This window comes from Cavia porcellus, unplaced genomic scaffold (assembly GCF_034190915.1).
Source record: "Cavia porcellus strain 051 isolate PalLab524CR breed Dunkin Hartley unplaced genomic scaffold, mCavPor4.1 scaffold_3, whole genome shotgun sequence".
NCBI classification, from domain to species: Eukaryota; Metazoa; Chordata; class Mammalia; order Rodentia; family Caviidae; genus Cavia; species Cavia porcellus.
Window position 1 is genome coordinate 95,024,437 of NW_026947486.1, and position 20,921 is coordinate 95,045,357.

Genomic DNA, 20,921 nt, shown 5'->3' on the forward strand with positions numbered 1-20,921 from the left:
GTAATTTTAAAATGTCGATATATTATAAATATTTATGTTTCCTATGCACATAATTTGCTCTAAGTTGATTCTAAAATTATGGATGTAATATTAGTTTCTGGAAAAGTTTCTTAGAATATTCAAATGGATGAAGAACAAACAGCGATGCTCGATTGTATAGTTGATTTTTTCCAAACAACCGTTGCTGGCCGCTTCACATGTATATGCACTGCAATGTTATACATGAGGTATAGGTTATCAGATATACAACCATATCCATATAACCTCATGCTACACCATATATACATGTATGTAAATATTTATATGTTTATATGCTGGTTGCCGGTTATCATGTATGTTAGAAGTAAAGTAAAACACACATTGCCATTTCTGTTCCATGTCATTAGCAAGCTTACATGTTTGATTTTCAAAGTCCAACAGTTTGCTTTTTTCCCTAAATCTTAGGTAGAGTAGGAATGATCAGCACACAGAGAAAATGGTTCAGACTTTGTGAGAGCAGAAGGGACAACCTGCGCAATTCAATTGATCCAACCTTGGATTTCTTGGAGTGTTATTTAATGGACAGGATGGGGAGGTTAAAGGTCACGTTTCCCCTTTTCACAAGGCAGTTAGAACCATAGAGCATGTTTACCAGAGTCTACAAAGTATTCTTTCATGGCAATGAAATTGACACTGTAAGGAAAACACAATTAAAGTTGTCCATTTCTCAAGATGAAATAGTTAACTCTGAATGGAGAAATTACTGGGCAGTTAAAACTTTTTCTTACAAAGCTCATGCCTTTAGTGAATCTCTAAGCAAAGAGGCCCTTGTAGAGAAATAAACTAGAATGAAAGCCTTTGTAGATAGAATGTAGGCAGAGTAGGGGAAGGGAGAAGAAAAGCATATTCTTTTAGCTCAGGCTGAGTAGAAACAGTAAATGCGTTAACTGCAATGTCACATAGAATTTTTAAACACAACAACTGCTCCTCGGCAAGTCCCAAAGTAATTAACAGGAAATATTATAAATGAATCCAAACTCAGATGGAAGTAGGACCAGGGAGCTCACAGCGATACGTAGGGATGCTTGTGCCAGGACCCCAGGACCAGGCCAATGAGGAAAAGAGGGAAGGGACTGCATACTAGGGGTTAAACTACTCACTGCAATCATCCTGGGGGTGCCTCTTTGCCACACCCTCAGGCTTGCAAGACTGAAGTAGACCCTTTGCTGAATTTCTTGATACCATTTCTATTCTTTGGATATGGGCAATGCCACATTTCTAACAGTATATATAGGCCAACCATGAAACCGACCATAACCAAACCAAAGGGGAATGAGACACTGGACAATTTGTCAGAAAACCCAGAACTACTGGGGAGACAGAATTGGCTATATTGTAGGTGATGGAATCTGCTTTATATATCACTTTTCGTTCTAGTTGGCTTACAATGTTGTGCATATCCTCCTTTCTCCTTCTACTTGGTTGTTCTATCCATTTTTCAAAGTGGGATACAGAATTCTCTATCTTTGTAGAACTCTTATTTCCCCTTCCAATTGTGCTCAGTTTTGCATCACAGATCTGATGATTCTTTGGTAAAGGGAATATGTCTATATAAAATTGTCACATCTTGATAGATTGACCATCTTATTCATATAAAATGTCCATCTTTGTCTCCTGAAAAAATTTTTGTCTTAAAGTGTATTTTGTGTGCTGTTAGTATTAGTGTTCCAAATTTGTTTTGATTGTTGTTTGCATGCATAGACTATCTTTTGAAATTCTTTTACTTTTAACCATTTATGAACTGGATCTAAAATCACTTTCCTGTTAAAAGCATATAGTTTGATCATGCTTATTTAAACTTTCACTAATTTCTGCCTTTAAATGGGAAAGTTTAATCCACTTAATTAAATTACTGATAAAGAAGGACTTATTTCTACTATTTTCGCAATTCTTCAGTTACTATCTTCTTTTGTGATTATTATTTTTTGTTTTCCACTATACCATTTTGTTGTTCTTCCCATTTCTTTTTGAGTCTATTTCAAGTTTTTCCTTCATGGCTGATACAGTTAACTGCCTAATTGTATAGTAATTTTGATTACATAATTTATTAGCTTCTATAAAAAACACATTCCAAAGAATACTGGATAAGCATGTTTGAAGCGAAGGGGGCATTCTGAGGGAAATTAATGGCAGTATGTTTTCCTGTAATAAATTTTTAAAATTTAAGCATTCACTATATTTTTGATGACTATTAATCCACCATTTAGTAATTTCCATTAAATACGAACTTCACAGTGTGTCCTCATCATCCTTATTCACTGGATCTGATAAAATGAGACTTCTGTCTCTTTCTCCAAGTTAAAATAATGATGGAAGGTAATTATTTTCAACAGATTCAGGACATGCAGGCAGGCACAATAGTCCAAATAAATAAAGACCCTCATGAAAGAGGACTTCCAGAACTGTTTCCCAAAGTGGTGAGAAGGATCAGATATGTGTATGCAAAGCAAGGGATTGTTTTTGTTTGTTTTTGCTTTTTTTGAGGATGATTAATGGCAATGTGTTTTTACTGTGGTGAGTGTTTAAATTTTTAGATCATCCCACATATTTCTTCTCTGTAGGTATGTGTTTTCTTTTGGATGGACAGTTATTGTCTAATGCCTTCACATTTTATTGTAAAGGATTCAACTTTCTGTTTGCAGTATGAGATACCTTAATCACAAACTCAATGAAGTCTTTATTTAGGAATTCTCAGTTTAACTTATAGTTATGAAAGTTAGTCTTTCTGGATAGGGAATTATTGATAGGCAATTGTTTGTTTTAGAAATATAAATGCTAACCCCTTTTGCCTTTCAGTTTCTGGAGAGAACTGTTCATTTTATTCAATGATTCTTGTATGTGAAAAAATCTTTATCTTCATGTCTTCAATAGTACTGATTTTGATAGCATGATTATAATGTCACTTTATAACTCCTGTGTATAGTTCACGTAGATTAAAGCCAGGGCCTCACATTTGCCAGGCAAGTACTGCATCACTCAATTATAGTGCTACCTTGGTCTGCAAACTTCTGGTTTTGCTGTGGTCCCCGTTTTGACACAGATTCTCTCCCTGTAATCCACACTGGCCTTGAACTCACTACAGGCATATGCTGACAATTCATGATTCTCCTGATTCTGTGTTGTGATTACAGGAACATGCCACCACACCCAGCTCTGGCCTGCAAACTCTTGCTCCAAGGGCAGAATGGGTGGCAAGTACCTTCAAGAGCCACCCTGTGAACAGGGTCCCTCTGTCCCATACACACTGGGGTGGACCTGAGTGCCGCCCCACTACTTCCTGTGATGGCAGCTCTGGCAGCCTCTGCTCCACCCCAGACCCCTGGGCACCACCTAGCTTCTATACCCAAGTAGCGCCAATGTCTAGGTGGTTCTTGGGGCCTTAATCAGGAGGTAAGGAAGCCCTTTCCCGACTCTAAGCCTTCCCCAGTGCGCTACAGGCAGGCTCTTTCTCCACCAGCTAGACCTCATGGGAAGGGAACTGCCACAGTGCAGAGTGGACAGAAACTCTGTCCGCGCGAGGGCAGTAGTGCTCCACTCAGGGCTGGCTTTCAGTCCTCCTCTCCCGCCTTCCCTGTCCGAAAAAAACGCCACCCAAAGACAGGTGCCAGAAAACAATGTTTCCTTATATTTTGTTTACCCTAGTGAACTGAGATAAATGCTGTGCGTTTGCTTTATTGGGTTTTGTGTGTTTTAACAGGAAATCAAACAGAACCCTATATGGACACCTCTTCATCAGGAACCCTCTTGTCAGAAATTTAAATCTCAGCCTGACATGGTGGTACACTCTTTAATCCCTTTGCCCTGGAGGCTGGGGCAGGAGGATCACTGCAAGTTGCAGGCTAGCCTGAGCTACCTGAGTTCAAGACTAGCCTGGAATATATAGAGACCATGTCCTAAAAAAAAAAAAGAGGAAGAAGAGAGGGGAAAAAAAGGAGGAGGAAATTAATAGCAGGCCCACCTGGAGCCTCTGTTTATTATCACTAAGCATTTCTGTATTTTTCATACGGTAAGAAGGTTCCAGGTCCAAATGGAATAAAAAATTGTACCTAAAGATCAGACTGAGCTACCAACAGACACTTCCAAGTGGTTTTTGACCCGTCTTTTCTCCTGTACAACCAGAAAGTCCACCACCATTTTCTCAGCTTTCATGGCTGGCAACTCTTTGTCAGGAGATAAGAGGATGCTCACACAGCTTATATCCCTGTATGCCATAATGTGGTCCATGACGCGTTACACCTAAGCTTCCATGTCTGTGAACTCCTAGAGTTTTATCACAGTTTTATCTAGTTGTTTCTTCATTTGAAATTGGAGTAAAGCACATTCTTTACCATTAAATACTTTTTGGCTTCATACTGTCACTACCTTATTTCTCTTCGTTATATTTTTTATCTTTGAGTTGTAAGACTTGCAATATTTCATCAAACATGCTGTTTGCCAGTTATTTAGAAAACAATACTTGCTGACCAAGAAGAAAAGCACACATATATCACGTATGAAGACAACTTTTTGGACTATTTCAAATGCACAAAAAATAACAGTAGCAATCAACAAATGGGATTATATTAACTACAAAGCTTCTGTGTAGTAAAATAGGCAGTCATTAGAGTGAAAAGACAACTTGCCAAATGGGAAAAAAAGTTTTGCCAGCTCCTCAGAGGACGAATTTCTAGAAAATACAAAGAACTAAAGAAAAAGTTAAACCACTTAAAATTCAAACCCCATCAAGAAATAGGTAAGAGAAATGAACAGACAGAGGGAGAAAAACGAATGGTCAACAAATATATAAAAAACTGCTCAACATCTCTGGTCACTAGAGAAACACAAAGCAATGTTGAGATTCAATCTTATTCCAGAAAAAGTGGCAATTATAAAAAAAATCAAACAATAACAAACGTTGGTGAAGCCATGGTGGTGAAAAAGGAACCCTCCTTCATTGGTTTGGGAATGTAAAATAGTATAACCATTATGAAAATCAATTTGGTGATTTCTCAAAGAACTGAAATTAGAAACTCCACAAGACCCAGAATCCCCCTCCAGGTATCTTCCCCAAAGAGCTTATGTCATCATACTGTAGTGACATACGCATACCAGTGTTTATAGTAACACAATTCATAATAACTAAGTCCTGAAAACAGTCCATCAACAGCTGATTGGATAAAGAAAATAGGGTATCTGTGTAAAATAGAATACTACTGAGCTATAAAGAATGACAGATTTAAGAAATTCATAGGAAAATGGATGCACCTGGAATGTATAATGTTGAATGAAATAAACTAGACACTCAAGCTTAAATGCCATATGGTATCTCTCATCTGAATGAGACAAGATAAAAAGAAAATAATAAACGATAGATAGAAAGGGATGGAGGATGGATCTCTTGCAATAGGGAATTTGTTCAAGGGAATAGATGCAAGGGCAAGGAGAAAAAAAAAGGGGGGGGGGTAAGTAGATTAAAGATATGCCATGGCCCAGGGATTTAGCTTAGTGGCATAAGCACCTGCCTGGCAAGCGCGAGGTCATGAATTTGATTCCCGGTACCAAAAAAAAAGATATGCCATGTGCAGGAGCCTAATAACCTCAATTAATGTAAATATTATATGCTATAACATTAGCTAAGGTTAACATCAGCAGGAATGGAAAATGACATGGGACAGAGGAAGAAAGAAGGACAGGGAGGGAACAGGAAAGGGACTTAAAAAAACAACTTACCTATGTGTAACCACTCCACAGTATAATTACAAACTGCATGAACTACAAACATGTACTAATAACTTTTTCTAAAGGGAAAGAAAGTCTTTTTAAAGTTCCCATTCCTTTATAGATCCAATGTTCAAATACATATTCTGCATTTATTACTGGTGGAATGCTTTGTAAACATGTTAGGTATTCTTTTTAAAATTCCTAAATATTATTTTGAATATTATTTTTTAAAGACTCTCCCCTTCTTTTTAGCATCTCTTAAAATTGTATGTCCTCCTTGGTAGTATTTCCAGGTACAGAAGCCATGCATAAAAAAGTGCAGACAGCCTGGCCTGGTAACACAGGCCTGTGCCCCCAGCTTGAAGCATGCTGGGTGTCAAGTATAAGCCTAGCCTGGGCAACTTAGTAATGTACTGAGAACCTGCCTCCAAATAAAGCTCATGTAAAATAAAAGCTGGGAATGTAGCTCCATTGGAAGAATCTGGGTTCAATTTCCAGTACCACTAAAGGGAAAAATTCAGCTAGGTCATAGCTAATGCCACAAATAGGAAACAAGTAATTTTAAAATGCATGCATGTTATAAATATTCCATTTTCCTATGTTTCATTGCAAACAGATCACTTATTTCCAGGAGCTCAATAAACCTTGTGTGCAACAACAATTATATTGCACATATTCATTCTAGATTGATTCTCATGAATGTAATCTTAGTTCAAGAAATGGCTTACAAGCCAGGCATCCTGGCACATGCCTGTAATGTCAGCACTCAGGAGGCTGAGTCAGGAGGATTTCCAGGAGTCTAGGGACAGCCTAGGCTGCATAGTGCCCTCAAGGCCAGCCTGAACCACATAGGGAGAATCTATGCTGGGTAAAAGAAACTCAACTGAAAAGTTTTAGAGTATTAAAATCCATGTAGGACAAAAGAAAACATCTTGTATAAGTCCAGTTTGTCCCAAGACCCAGTCAAGACCATTCTGCACTCAACATTACCTCAACATTCACATGACCCAAGTCTTGTCATTTCCACTTTCTTCCTGCAGCATTCTGCCCCTTTGTTTCAAATTGGCTTCTGAAATTGAAGGGTCAAGTGTTGGGGATCCATGCCTAGGAAGGACAAAAAATGTGTTTATACCTAAGAACTTGGAGAAGAACAAATCTGAGCACTAGGACACTTGGTCACCATCCTGTCACACTTCTCTGATTCCGGCAAATTCTAGTCTACATTCTGACCTTGGTCATGGTGACATCCAAATAGAGTATATTTTCTCAAGAGGCTAAGAATGAATTCTATGCTACAGTAGAATTGCTAAAAAATCCTCTTTGATCACAAGTAACAGCTTATAAGATTTTATGTATTTCTTTATTATTTAGAGATAGAGTCTCTCTAAGTGTCTAAGTTAACCCAGGCTGGGCTAGAACTTACAAAACTCTGACTTCAGCCTTCTGAGAAAATAAAAAATTGTGTTGTAGTGAATAACATGAAAAAAGAAAAAGGCTACTATGGAATGGCAGAAAATGCTTGTAAATCAGGTATAGTTAGCAACTTGTATTGAGAATATAAAGAACACTTATGACTCAGTACTGAAAAACAATCAATTGAAAAATGTGGACAAAAGTGTTGAACAGAAATTTGTCTGAAGACATCAGAATGGCCAATAAGTACATCAAAAGATACTCAACATAATTAGCCATTAGGGAAATGCAAAAATAAATTAAAAATTTAAAACCACAATAAGATGCTACTTCACACCCACAATCCATACCTTTGTTTATATTTTTTATTTTAATGTTTATTTGTTTCTATTTGCTGTACATAATGATTTCACACATGGAGAGGGTTGGTACATGTATGTAACATATCTTCTTTTTATTTTCCCTGCCCTCCCATCCTTCTGTAGTTTTGTCAACTTTCCTTTAGCAAAAGATCTATCTCCTGTTTCCTATTATCCATTATATTTGGTCTTTATATTACTTATACTTGGGTTTTTTCACATAAGAAACACTGCAATATTTAGGATTGTGTGTGTGATTTACTTAACATTGTGGTCTCAAGGTGCATTCATTTTTTTACAAATGACACAAATTTACCCTTCTTTATGACTGAGTAGTACTCCACTTTATCTATTTAACTATTGATGGATATATAGGTCTTATTTTCTTTATCTATTTAACTATTGATGGATATATAGATCTTTTCCATGATATAAGTATTACAAATTGTACTGCTGTAAACATGGGTGTATGTGTGATGTCTTTAACTCTCTGAGGATGATAACTAAAAGACAAAGAGTTAGATTGAATGGAATTTCTATTTTTAGTTTTCTGAGGAATCTCCATGCTGATTTTCAGTGGTTGTACTACTTTATAGTCCCACCAACAATGTGGAAGAGTTCTCTTTTCCTAGGCATCCTCACCAGCATTTGTTAGTATTCGATTTCTTGATGACAGCCATTCTTTCTGAAGCGAGGTAGTATCTCAGGATTGTATTAATTTTCATTTCTTCATTGGCCAGAGATATTGAAACATTTTTTCACGTATTTATTAGCCATCTGCATTTCTGGGAAGTGTCTGCTCATTTCAGTTGCCTATTTTTAAATATTTCATTTCAGTTGCCCATTTTTTATTTTGGGAGGTCTTAATTTTTAGAGTTGTTAGTCTCTCTGCCAGATTTTTCCCATTCTGTACTTTGTCTTTAAACTCTGTAGGTTGTTTCCTTTGTTGTGCAAAAGCCTTTTAATTTGATATAATTTCATTCTTTAACATTAGAGTGCAGATATTTTCCCACATTATTAAGTAGCCTATCGCTAGTTCCTTTGCCGCTTAATGTTTTTGTTTTAGGAACCAGTGTATATTCTCGTTGCTATATTGGACTGGGACCTTTGAAAGCATTCAGAAAATAATAAAGTTGCTCACCAAGAAACAAGCGAAGTCATAAAGTTTTGTATTGGGCTGGGGATTTAGCTCAGTGGCATAAGCGCCTGTCTTCCAAGCAGGCAGTTGTGAGTTCAATCCCTGGTACCGATAAAAAGGAAAAAGACAAAAAATAAGTAAAAAAAATAAAGTTTTGTATTAATCACTATTTGTATATCTATTCCCATTCTTTCAATACATACCGAAAAAGTTCTAAGTAGACAGTAAAACTCCACATTATTTGAATTTGAATTATTTTTAGTTACTAATTGAGTTTTAGAATGGACACTGTCACTTCTGATTCACAGAAAGTTTTTCATATTGTCATAAAATATTTAGAAATCCTAGACTTTAGAAAGTACACATTTGCTTTGCAAAGACCTTTTTATAGATGTATTCATCAGAAAATATTAAGATCCCATTTAACATTTTTATCCATAAAAACCATTTCTCTCTCTATGTATAATTATATAATTATATTTCACATATTATATAAATATACATTTATGCTAGAAAAAAAAAGAGTTTTAAATTCTTCACAAGGTTCCATCTTAGAGCCCTGTTGAATACAAATGCTTGTAATCCCAGCACTCTCAAGGCTGAAGCTGGAGAATCATAAGTTCAAGCCCAGCCTGCGCAAATCAGCAACTTATGGAGAAACTGTCTTAAAATAAAAATTATTTTTTAAAGGGGCTAAGGACATAGCTTAGTAGAAAGAGCCGGGCTTCTGTCCTCAAAACTGAAAAGAAAAACATGTTTTACTTAAATTTTGGTCTTAAAATTTTTTTTTCTTAAAATTTTTAGGACAGGGTCACTTTATGAATTCCATATTGACCTTAACTTCCTATGTATTTCAAATTGGTATGGAATTTAGTGTGGTCTTCCTGTCTCAGCCTCAGGAGTGATTTTAAAATTGTCTTTAAAGGCCACAAAGAAAGAAAGCAAATTTCAGAAAGAATTGCTTAATATTGGCACCTCATATTCAGGTAGACTGAGATGTTCCCTGAGAGAACTTAAAGATGGATATTGTCACCATTCACATGCAGCTCCCATGTTTCATTAATGTCTGTTTAAATTCGTATAAATTCAAAAAATACAAGTACATTCTCAGGGTAACACTATGATCACAAATACACCGGTTTTTGAATTTGTGTGTGCATCCAAATGGATGTACCTATGCACAGCTCACGTCATGTCTCTTTAGATATAGTTACATGTATTTACCACTTTACACAGGCCTTACTCCACCATTGACATATCCATACCAAAGCATATTTTCTACTGCTTGATTTTTTTTATGCATTTCACTCTATCCCTTTATGAAATGATAAGATAAAAAGTATTTGGAAGGTTAATCACAGTGAGAAGAAATAAATACTTTTTAAATATCGGTGAGCCAGACAGGGGGTATGATGGGGTGGGCGGCAGGGGTGAGGGGAGAGGAGGCTTGGGAATTTAGCACAGGCTTCTAATTCCCCGCACTCTTGGAGCCTGAGTCAGGAGGATGGAAAATTGGATCCTAGCCCGGGCTGCTAAGAGACTTATTAAGATGCTGCCTCAAATAAACAAATTTAAATAAATAAATAAATAAAAGGACTGGGGATGCGTAGCTCACTGCAAAGGCTCTGAGTTCATTCCTCAGTAGTGAAAAATAAAAGTCTGTGCCGTGTATTATCTTTCCTTGATGCATATATAATAGGTAGCTTCATAAAGAAACGTTCAAATTTTACCATAGCATAATTGTTAATGCAAGTGTTCTTACAACTTGAATACATTTCAAATATAATTTTCTCGAGACGGCTGACATGTTTAAAAAATATTGTCACTTTTTAAAATAGAGGTAAAATTCATGTAACATAAAATTACCCATTTTAATGTGTGCAATTTAGTGGCATTCAAACCATTCATAATGTTGTGCCAGAATATTCCTCTATTGCATAATTTTAATTCCCACAAAAGGGAGTCTTGGACCCATTAAGTAGAAATTCCCCATCGCCTTCCCTCTGACCTGCCCAGCTGCCAGCAGCCACCCTTTTGCCCTCTATGGAGTTACCCATATGAGGGAGGGTCATATAAAAGGAGTCATCACTAAACTTGGGCTTTTGTGGTTGTTTATTTTACGTAGTGTGTTTCCTCTCTCTCTCTCTCTCTCTCTCTCTCTCTCTCTCTCTCTCTCTCTCTCTCTCTCTTTCTTTCTTTCTTTCTCTCTTTCTTGTTTTTATACCAGGGATTGAACTCATGACCTCGTGTTTGCCAGGCAGGTGCTGAGCTGAACCCCTGGCTCATAGTATGTTTTCGATGTTCGTTCATTTTGCAAGCTACATCAGTAGTGCACTTTAAAATAATGACTGAATATACTTATCACATGATCATTATTGACTCATCAAAGACATTTACCTTCTGTCCTCCTTTTGGGTATTTCTACTAGCGCTATTACAAACCAATATGTAAAAGTATTTGTTTTAGTACCTGTTTTCAATTCTTTTGGTTATATGAGTGGCATTGCCATGTCATATGCTTCTATATTTAAATGCTGTGAGCATTCACAAACTCTTTTCCATAGCAGCTGCATAATGTTGCATTCCAACCAGCACTGTAGGAAGGTTCGTTTTTTCAACTCTTTGCCAATACTTGATTTTTCCCTATTTTCAGTGCCCAGTGTACTTACTGTATGTGAAGTGCTAAAATGAGGTGGGTGTTTTATATTTGGGTATATTAATAATATTAAAGAATCTTTGCATGTGATTTTGGTCATTTGTATAACTTCTTGTGAGAAATCGCTGTTTAAGTCCATTGTCTATTTTTGAAATTATGTTCTCTTTTTTCTATTGAGTGATGAGGGTTTTTTTTTTAGGTATTTTGGATATTAGAAGTTTTTCAGGTAATTGCTTTGGGAATATATTCTATTAGGCTAGCTGCCTCTTTATGCATTGATGATGTCCACTGTTGCAAAACATATTTGAATTCTGATGAAGTTCATTTCTTTCCCATTGATTTTGCTTTTGGTAGCATATCCAAAAAACTACTGCCAAATCTGAGATTTACCCTTGTATTTTCTTTCTAACTTTTATGTTTAGATCTTTGATACATTTTGAGTTCATTTTTGCACCTGGCGTGAGGCAGGGTTCTCACTGCATTGTTTTGTATGTAACTAACCAATTGCTGCCGCATTAATTGTGAAAAGGTCTATTCATTCTTCCATTGAATAACATTAATGAAAACCAGCTGATCATAGCATATGGGTTTATTTCTGGACTCTGAAGAAATTCCAATGATCTCCATGACTATTCCTGAGTAGAGCACTGCTAGAATTACTATAGATCTGGTAGTAAGTTTTGAAATCTGGAAGTGTGAGACCTCAACCTTGTGTTTCTTACTCAACAACTGTTTTGAGCCTGGTGTAAGTAATACACCCATATAGTTCTTGCAGTGGGGAGGCTAAGGCAGAAGGAACCAGTGTTTGAAGTCATCCTGGACTATAAAGTGAGCCTTTGTCTGAAACAAACAAGACACTGTTTTGGCTATTTGCATCTGTTGCAATTGCAAAGGACATTTAGGATCCTCTTCAATTCTCCAAATGTCATCATTGGGATAATGAAAGGGATTGCATTGAATCTGTACATCCTTTTTAGTACTGCCATCTTCTTGGGGTTTGTTTGCTTTGGTTTAGTTTTTTTTTTTAAAGACAGGATCTCACTATGTAATTCAGGCTGGCCTTGAACTCACAGGAATCCTCCTACCTCAGCCTCCTGAGTGCTGGGATTTCAGGTATGCGCCACCACACTTGGCTGACATCTTAATCATACTGGGTCTTCCAATTCATGAACACAAGGTGCCTTTTAATTGAATTAAGTCACTTTCAATGCCTTTGGTAATATTTTATAATTTTCAAATACAAGTCTTTTATCTCTTTAGCAGAATACTGCCCTAAATATACTCATAATTTTGATGCTATGTAAATGGAATTGGTTTCAGATTGTTTGTTGCTACTGCATGCCTGTAAAAATCAGAATGATTTGTATTTGTTTGTTTTTGAAACAAGGTTTTCCTCTGCAGCTCAGGTTGGCCTTGAATTCAGCTTCCTGGGTGCTGAGATTATAGGCATAGACACTGTGTCCAGCTCTATGTCTGAGTTTTATAAGTTCATTTCCTGTCCTACAATATTTGCTGCATTCGTTTATTAGCACTAATTTGTTAATCTTTAAGTATTTTCTTTGTATGAGATCATAGAATTGACCGTCAAAGACCTTTTTCCTTCTTCCTTCCAATTTTGATGACTTTTCTGTATATTTCTTGCCTAATTATTTGACTAGAACTTCCAGTACAAAGTTTACTGCAAGTGACCAGTGTAGGCATTTGTTTCCTTCCTCGTGATTTTACAGCCAAGGCTTTTGGTCTTTCACCCTTCAGTATCCAACCAACCATAAAGTTTCTCATACATGTCTGTTGCCTTAATGAGAAAATGCCCATGTAATCAGAGTTCATTGTTTTTGACTGCTTTTCTGGAGGAATAAAGTCCTGAAGTCTCTTATTCTGCCCTTTTCACTGGCATCACTTTTGCAACTTGCTTTGCATTTCTGGAAGCAAACGTGCTTCTTTACAACGCGCTTGCTATGTTAGCCATGCATGAAGACAAGAGGTGTGGTTGCAGGTAATGCCAAATGCAACAGGCAGAGTCTTCAACTATAGGTAGATCTCCAATCTTTTTAACTGTTCTTGGTCCTAGTGTTCTTATGCACAGTTGTTACAGCAGAAAACAAACTCTTCTCTGACTTTCTGGTCAGGCCCTGGAGGCTTCCAGACAATGAGGAGCACCTGAGATCTTCAGCAAGTACACTTGCTCCTTCTGTATGCAAACCGCAATTGCCTGCCCTTCCTGTTCTCAGGTTCCTCCACCTTGGGATCTGTATGTCATTTTCCAGTAACCTCATGTAAAGGCCTGCCTTTTTAGTTTATTTTTTGTATAGTGGTAGTGGTTGTGGTGGCTGTACTGGGGATTGAACCACAGGCTGGACTGCCAATGTTTCTTCTTTTTTAAAGCCAAGGTCTTGCTATGCAGTCCAGGCTGACATTGAACTCACTATTTAGCTCAGCCTGACCTCAAATTCATGATTTTCCTGTGTCAATGCTGGAATTTTGGTATGCGATTCCACACTTGGCTTCCGCCTGCAAACTCTGGCCACAAAGAAAAGGCTGCATGTGCGATAAGACCCTTTACTTGTCATAGTGGGGTCCCTTTGTCCAGTACTAAGAGGAACCCGAGGCCCCGCCCCATGGCTTCCTGTGATGGCGGCTCTGGTAGCTGCTGTCCAGTTTGTGGTCTCTCATTCCCCAGGTTATACACCGAGCTAACAGCAATGGCTAGGTCTTTTCCAGGGTCTTACGAGAAGGCAAAGAGGCCGCGCCTGGAGTCCACACCTTTACAATCTCCTTACACGCTGGACCTTCCAACAGCTAGGCTTTATGGGAAGGAAACTGTCATGGCACCTGATGGACTGAAACTCTGTCCGCACGATGGCAGTAGTGCTCCACTTGTGGGCACAAGCATTGCGGCCAGTGCTCTTCTCCCGCCCTTTCAATCTGAAAAAAACGCGATTTAAGAGGCTCGAGGAAAGATGGCTGCCTTGGATTTTGTCCATTCCAGAGCTACTAGCTCACTCCACCGTGCTTTTGCTTTTGTTTCTTTGTGAAACCAAATTGAGGCCTAAACTCAACCCTTTTGAACAGGAATCTTACTTTCTCAGAAATTATATTGCTATCTCACTTCTGCTCTTTTATCACTCAACACATTTACCTGACATCTAATTCTGTGCTTTAGGCAGTTAGTATCAGGCCCACATGGGAGAGGGAATTGATCCCTGGAAATAAGTAATACTGAGGTACCAATCAACAATTTTAAGTAGCCTTTGACCTGCTTTTCCTCCTAGAGAGTCCACCTGTACTTTCTCACCTTTTGTGTTGAATTACTGACAACTTAAAATAGTCTATATTCTTATTTATACAAGATTATATCTTAAGGCTATTGAGACAAGTGACAACCTATTTTATTACTTTATTGCATACTTTTAATACTTTGGTATTTAGATACACACATACACAAATCTTTTGTTCAGATTGATTCAGTTGCCTGGGATTTAGCTAAATGTGGTAAGTGCCTGCCTGGCAAACGCAAGGTCATGAGTTTGATCCCTGGTACCAAAAAAACAAAAACAAAACCCAGATTGGTTCAATTTATACACTGTGGTTGGGATCAAAACAGGTGTACATTTTTTAAAGGTTTGAAGGGAATTCACCCCTGTACTTTAAATTAACTATAGATTCTCATGAACAGTTCTAAAATAAATAAGAATGAATGTATATATAGAATGTCCTGACACTGTAAGTCACCATGAATAAAACGTATTAATTATTATCCAGGCATGGTGGCCCAGGCCTGTCATTCCAGCACTTGGAATCTGAGGCAGGAACATTGGGAGTTGAAGGCCAGCTTTGGCTTAACAGGGAGCTCAAGGCCATCTTGGATTACATGAGACCTTCTTTCACAAAATAAAACAATGTAGGTATTAAATATGTACAGTTATATATGTGTGTATATAAACGTATTTTTCTTGGACATAATGAGTGTGCATTAAAGGAAGTTCTAACATAATCATTATCTTTTACAGTTTCCTAAATCATTCACATACACACTTGAATTTGTTGACAATCTGCTCTGCTTAGTACCTTATCACCCAAGAAGCTTACAAATGCCATTTAGTACTAATGGCAAAGTGTTCAAATGCTGAGACTGTATAAAGCCAAGTAAATATTTTCTGCATCCCATTAAGCATTTTTAAAACATCTTTATCATGCATATATGTATTCCCTCACAAATATAAAAAGTTCTTTTTCAAAGTTCTCATTCTTGGGTAACTCCAGTGTTCAAGTATGCTTTCTGCAGTTATCACTGGTTGAACATTTTGTAAATGTTACTCAGTTCACAAACACAAGTGTTACTTCAGTATACGACCTTAATTTGTTTCTCAATTTTGACAAAGATGGCCACATTTGTGTTTGTGTGGGAAAGATGGCTGTGGCCATATTTGGTATCCTATGTGGTTTGCAAACAAAAACAAAATTTTGCCAAATGATTCTGTTTGCAAGTAGAATTGCTTGCAAATAAAAGCATTTGTGAATGGAACTACGATTGTATTCCTAAAGATTACTTGTAAAGGGGCTGGGGATTTAGCTCAGCGGCATAAGCACCTGCCTTGCAAGCAGGCAGTCGTAAGTTCGATCCCTGGTACCGGTAAAAACGAAAAAGACAAAAAAAAAAAAAAAAAAAGATTACTTGCAAATATTCTGGGTGGGCCTTCTTTCTTTTGATATTTCACCAAATTATATGTTTTTTTGAAAAGAATCTGTCCTAGGACAGTAGCCATGCATACAAAGAGCATTTAGATTGCAGAAATTACAGAAAGCCACAACTAGGAAACAAGTAATTTGAACATGTGGATATGTCTTACTTCCTATGTTCAATTTGAAATGCAGATTGCTTAGTTTCCGGAGCTCAATCAAGCATTTTGCATCACCATTTCTTTGGCATATATCTGTTCTATATTATTCTCAAACTATAAATGTAATATCAGTTTCTTGAAAAGTCTCTTAGAATATTACATTGGTGAAAAACTGTAAATGCTTCATTGCTAATCTCATTTCTGACATAATCATTGACAGCAGCTTCATGTAAATGTGCATACATGCATAATGATATACAAAGTTATCAGACACTCATGTTCTTTTCAAATTTTGATCCTAGAGAAAAAAATTCCTGTAATTTCAGTACTCTGGGAGGCTGAGGCATGAAGATCACAAATTTGAGCCCAGTTTATGAGATCCTGTCTCAAAACAAATAAATATGGTGGGCTGGGAATATAGCACCATGAAAAGGGTCTGAGTTCAAAACAAAACAGACACAGACACACACACACACACACACACACACACACACACACACACACACACCCAAAAAACCCCAGAACAATAGAAAACAGAAAGTTTTATTTTAAATTCTGATTTCCTCCCAAATGCCTACTCAGGTGAATTCCTAAGAAAGTACAGCACAGACAGTTTGTATCTAGAGGAAATCAAAGTCCTTGAGGCTTGGGAATAGAAATCATGCTATAGTAATCAGAGTCCTTTTCTCTTTGATACTTAGGTTTGCTCTCTAACGAGACTAGGGACAAGATTAAAACTTTGAACTTTTTTCTAGACCTGAGAAATCAGTCGTAACTCCATTGTAGCTTTTGCCTTTCCTGAATGGGGAGAATTTTTCATCTCCCCTCCCTGCTCCAGTTGGCATTCCCATTCTGAAGTCTGAATCTTTTCAGCCAGCTGAAGTTGAATCAGGCTCTAGAATTTGGTGCACCTTTCACACACGGGTACACTGGGTGCTCCTGAATCTCTAGTCAGGGGCGTATAGCTAAGACTTCAAGTGTTCTAAAACCGCTTATATTGAGATATTTGCTAACAGATCAAGATTCCAAATTGAGCATAGACAAGACCGGATAGCAAGTTCTTGCTTAAGTATCTCCTGGCAGCTCTTGTTGCAACCCGTGTTCCTTGCACTCCAGATTCTAAACCAAATGAGCACCAGTGTCCAGATATCTCTTAGAGCCTTAAGAGAGGACTGGGAGCCCCCCATGGAGTCCAAGCGGGTTCTATTTTGCTACTAGAGGGACTGTCCTCCAACAGCTAGGCCTCATGGGAAAAGGGCTGTAATGGCGCCAGGTACGATAAAAGTCTTTCCACGCGATGGCAGTAGAGCTCCTTGTTTGGGCACAAATGCTGTACGCTGCTGCTTTTCTCCCGCCCTTCGCGCCTGAAAAAAATGCTGCCCAGAGACAAAGATGCCAAAAAATGAGGCTGCCTTGCATTTTGTCCAGTTCGTTGAAACAATTCATGCCACTGTAATTTTATACCCCTTTCTTCTTTTTTCTTCTGCTTTCCTCTTCCTCCTCCTCCTTCTTGGTCTTCTTTTGTAGAAACAGGAATTTGAAATGTTTTATGGTAGTACTTTTCTTCCTTATCAGCACATAGCTATTTGGTGAATCTTTGCCAAGTGTTCTTTAATTTGAGAGAATGTCATCAGCCTTACATGTGACACACACACACTATAAAGTCACAGAAAATGGTTGACGAATACTTGATGGCATGCTTCTGATAGGGTGTCCAGGACATTCCAGCATACATGTGGCATGTATACAACATCAGTCAATTCAAATATTACCTCTTGTCAGAGAGGTAGGCACACTCAGGAATGTCACAGGAGCCAGTTCCCTTCTCCAGCAGCTGAGTGCCTGGAACATGACAGCCCAGGAGAGGCCATATCTGAACAAGATGTTGAAGCACTGGAAGGTCACAGTGGATCATTAGACCAACACTCCTTCTTTAGAATACAGAATACAGAAGTAGAAGCAAGTAGAGAGGGATGTCTAAAGGAGAAGGATACTCACAAAAGTTTAGGTCAACACAGCCAAAGACAAAAATCACATGATCATCTCAATAAATTCAGAAAAAGGATTTGACAAAGTCCAACACCCATTCATGATAAAAACCCTAAAAAAAAAAATTGAATACATGCTCTTGATCTCAATCTGATAAACGTTAGCTATGACACAGGAATAGCTAACATCATAAAATGATCAAAAACTGAAAGCTTTCACTTTAAAATCAGGAATGAAACAAGGATGTCCACTATGGTTTTAGGTAACTAAGTTAGATAGAAATCTTATAGGCAGCCAGCCAAGGCTGGGCCCTCAAAGGAGCCAGTGCAGAAGATGACATACTTTGCAACTGTAGGGGAGACAGATACTTCTGCTGTGGGCCAGACCCCAAGACAAAAAATAAAACAAATGTGCCCACATGCTTCCTAAGGATAAAGATCAGAGATTGGTATTCTAAATAGGTATCCATCACTTTGAGGAAGCCAGATGGAGCCACTAGCCAACCCCCTACAGGAAAAGCCCCCATTCAGTATTCATGCCTGCTTGCTATGTGAGCAGCTTCCCCATTTGATTCCTATTAAATCAATTTTACCTGAGCAGTTATTCTCATGATCTTATTAGTTGACCATAGTTCTGTCCCACTTCAGGCCCATCTTGTGATTTCCCATTTTGACCCACGTTAGGCCCGCCTCACCTTGTGGTTTTGCTCTATAAAATTCCTAGAAAATGCAAGGTCTTTGGCAACCCACTCAGGACCTCTTCTGTCTCTCTTGAACAGAAGCATTCTTTTTCTTAATAAATACATTCTGCTGTTAACTTCCGCTGTTTCTAAAAATCATTCTTTGATTTTAGAGAACATGAACTTGTACCGGACATCTAGTAGGCTGGAAGATTTCCCCCCTGTATTACTATCACCAATCCTACTCAGTATAGTTCTGAAAACACTAGGCAGAGTAATTAAACAAAATAAAAAAAGGAAATAAAGATAGGAAAAGAAGTTAAATAATCATTATTTGCAGATGACATAATACCCTACATAGGAGATTCTAAAAATACCAACAGACTTCTTCATAGTCTTAGGAAAGCTCAGCAGCCTTCCATTCACCCATGCCTCACTGTGGAGACCTCCATGTATGGAAGACTCGGGACACAGAGTTAGTTGGAGGGAAACATTTACTCTTAAGCTGAAGCTGGGGTATTTGTATCACAAATACCTGCCTTTGGGGGCTCAGGGTTTTGTGGGAGAACAGGGCCCACAGTGAGACAATGGGCAGGAAAGGATAGTGCTGGGCATTTCTCTAGAGTGTGTGCCTCTCTACCTCTGTCTCCCATTTTTCCATAGATAATCAAAAGGAACTCCACCTCCTGGGGCCTTTATTTACATTTTGTTTTCACACAAATACACTCTTTTCTTTAAGTAAATTGGGATAAGCTTAGCAGAGGAGGGGGCATTATTGAGATCTCTTTCTCAAATTAGGTGACCAAGCAGAAGAGATGTGTCCTTAAAAGATTAGGGAAAGGGTTAGGAACAGGAAGCAAAAGCCAGTCTGCTAATAAACACCGGAGAAACCAGAAGTGGCTAAAATATTTACGTTTATTGACTATCCATAAGTTTTTAGCTATATTAATATTAGTTTCACATAATGATCACATTTATGATAGGGAATTTGTGCCTGTACATGATATATCATGATTCTTCTTTCATGTTCCCATTTCCCTCCTGTCCTTGTTTACAAAAGCCTGGTTTCCATTTTTTTCTTGTTTTCTTTTCCCTTCCTTCCTCCACCCTTCCCTGGTTCACCTTTGCATTTGAATATTTTTTTCCCCAGTTCACAGTATCTATTATATGTTTTGGTCCTTATTTGTACTTTTGATTTCTCACACCACAGAAATAATGTAGTATTTACAAAAATGTGTCTGATTCATTTCATTTAAGAGTATGTGGTTCCAAGGTGCACTCATTTACCTAGAAATAGCTCAAATTTATCCTTCCTTCCTTCAGGCTAAGTATATAAGAAAATTCATTTTTTATACATTAATTGATTGGTGGACATTATTTAAAAGATTTAACTATTACAAACTGTGTTGCTATAAACATGGGTGGGCAAATATAGCTGTAAGATGCTGTTTTTAATTCTTCCAGAAAGATATCAAGAAGGGAAATATGGAACCTCTAGTCCTATTTTTTTGAGGAATCTCCACACTGATTGCACCAGTTTGCACTCTCACCAGCAGTGGAGAAGGGTTCTTATTTCCCCACAGCCCCGATGGCATTTGTTATTGGTTGATTTCTTAATACCATTCTTTCTGGAATGAGATGGAATCTCAGCACTATTTTAAATTGCATCTATGAATGACCAGTGATGTTGAACATTTTTCCATATATTTATCATTTCTACTTCTGGAAAGTGAGGCAGGATAGTGATTTGAATGTTTTCTAGTGGCTAGATTTCTTTGCCAAACTATTAAATGTAAACATTTTCTTTTCTTTTCTAGGTATGGAAGACGGAGATTGGCCCCAATTCAAGACAATTTGATACAAAGAGGAAACACTTGACATAGAATGCTGCATGAAGAAGGTCATGTGGAAATTCAATTCTTCAGAAGCTGCCTTATGAGGGTTGGTAGTTTAGATCTTTTTTCCCCCTATTCTTTCTTTCCTTCCTTCCTTCCTTCCATTCCTTCTCGGCCCTTTTTCCAGTGTTAGGGATGAAGCAAAAGACTTGCACATTAGAACTGACATTGATATTATATAGAAACCAAATAAATTGAAGATTATAAGACTAG

The 20,921-nt window shown here is 37.7% G+C and overlaps 2 long non-coding RNA genes across 3 annotated transcripts in view; one reads left to right on the top strand and one right to left on the bottom strand.

Moving 5' to 3' along the window:
* LOC106025919 (uncharacterized) overlaps window positions 1–20,921 on the bottom strand; it is an 86,786-nt gene that overhangs the window by 43,939 nt on the left and 21,926 nt on the right. The window contains exons 2-3 of the long non-coding RNA XR_001199509.3: window positions 8,653–8,751; window positions 6,730–6,843 (exon numbers count right to left, since the gene is read on the bottom strand). This is a non-coding gene — a long non-coding RNA (uncharacterized LOC106025919). The remainder of the gene's footprint in view (window positions 1–6,729; window positions 6,844–8,652; window positions 8,752–20,921) is intronic.
* Window positions 1–20,921, top strand: part of LOC111754786 (uncharacterized) — a 40,916-nt gene that overhangs the window by 7,448 nt on the left and 12,547 nt on the right. For both annotated transcript variants that reach the window (XR_002789457.2, XR_010046656.1), the window contains exon 2: window positions 20,631–20,754. This is a non-coding gene — a long non-coding RNA (uncharacterized LOC111754786). The remainder of the gene's footprint in view (window positions 1–20,630; window positions 20,755–20,921) is intronic.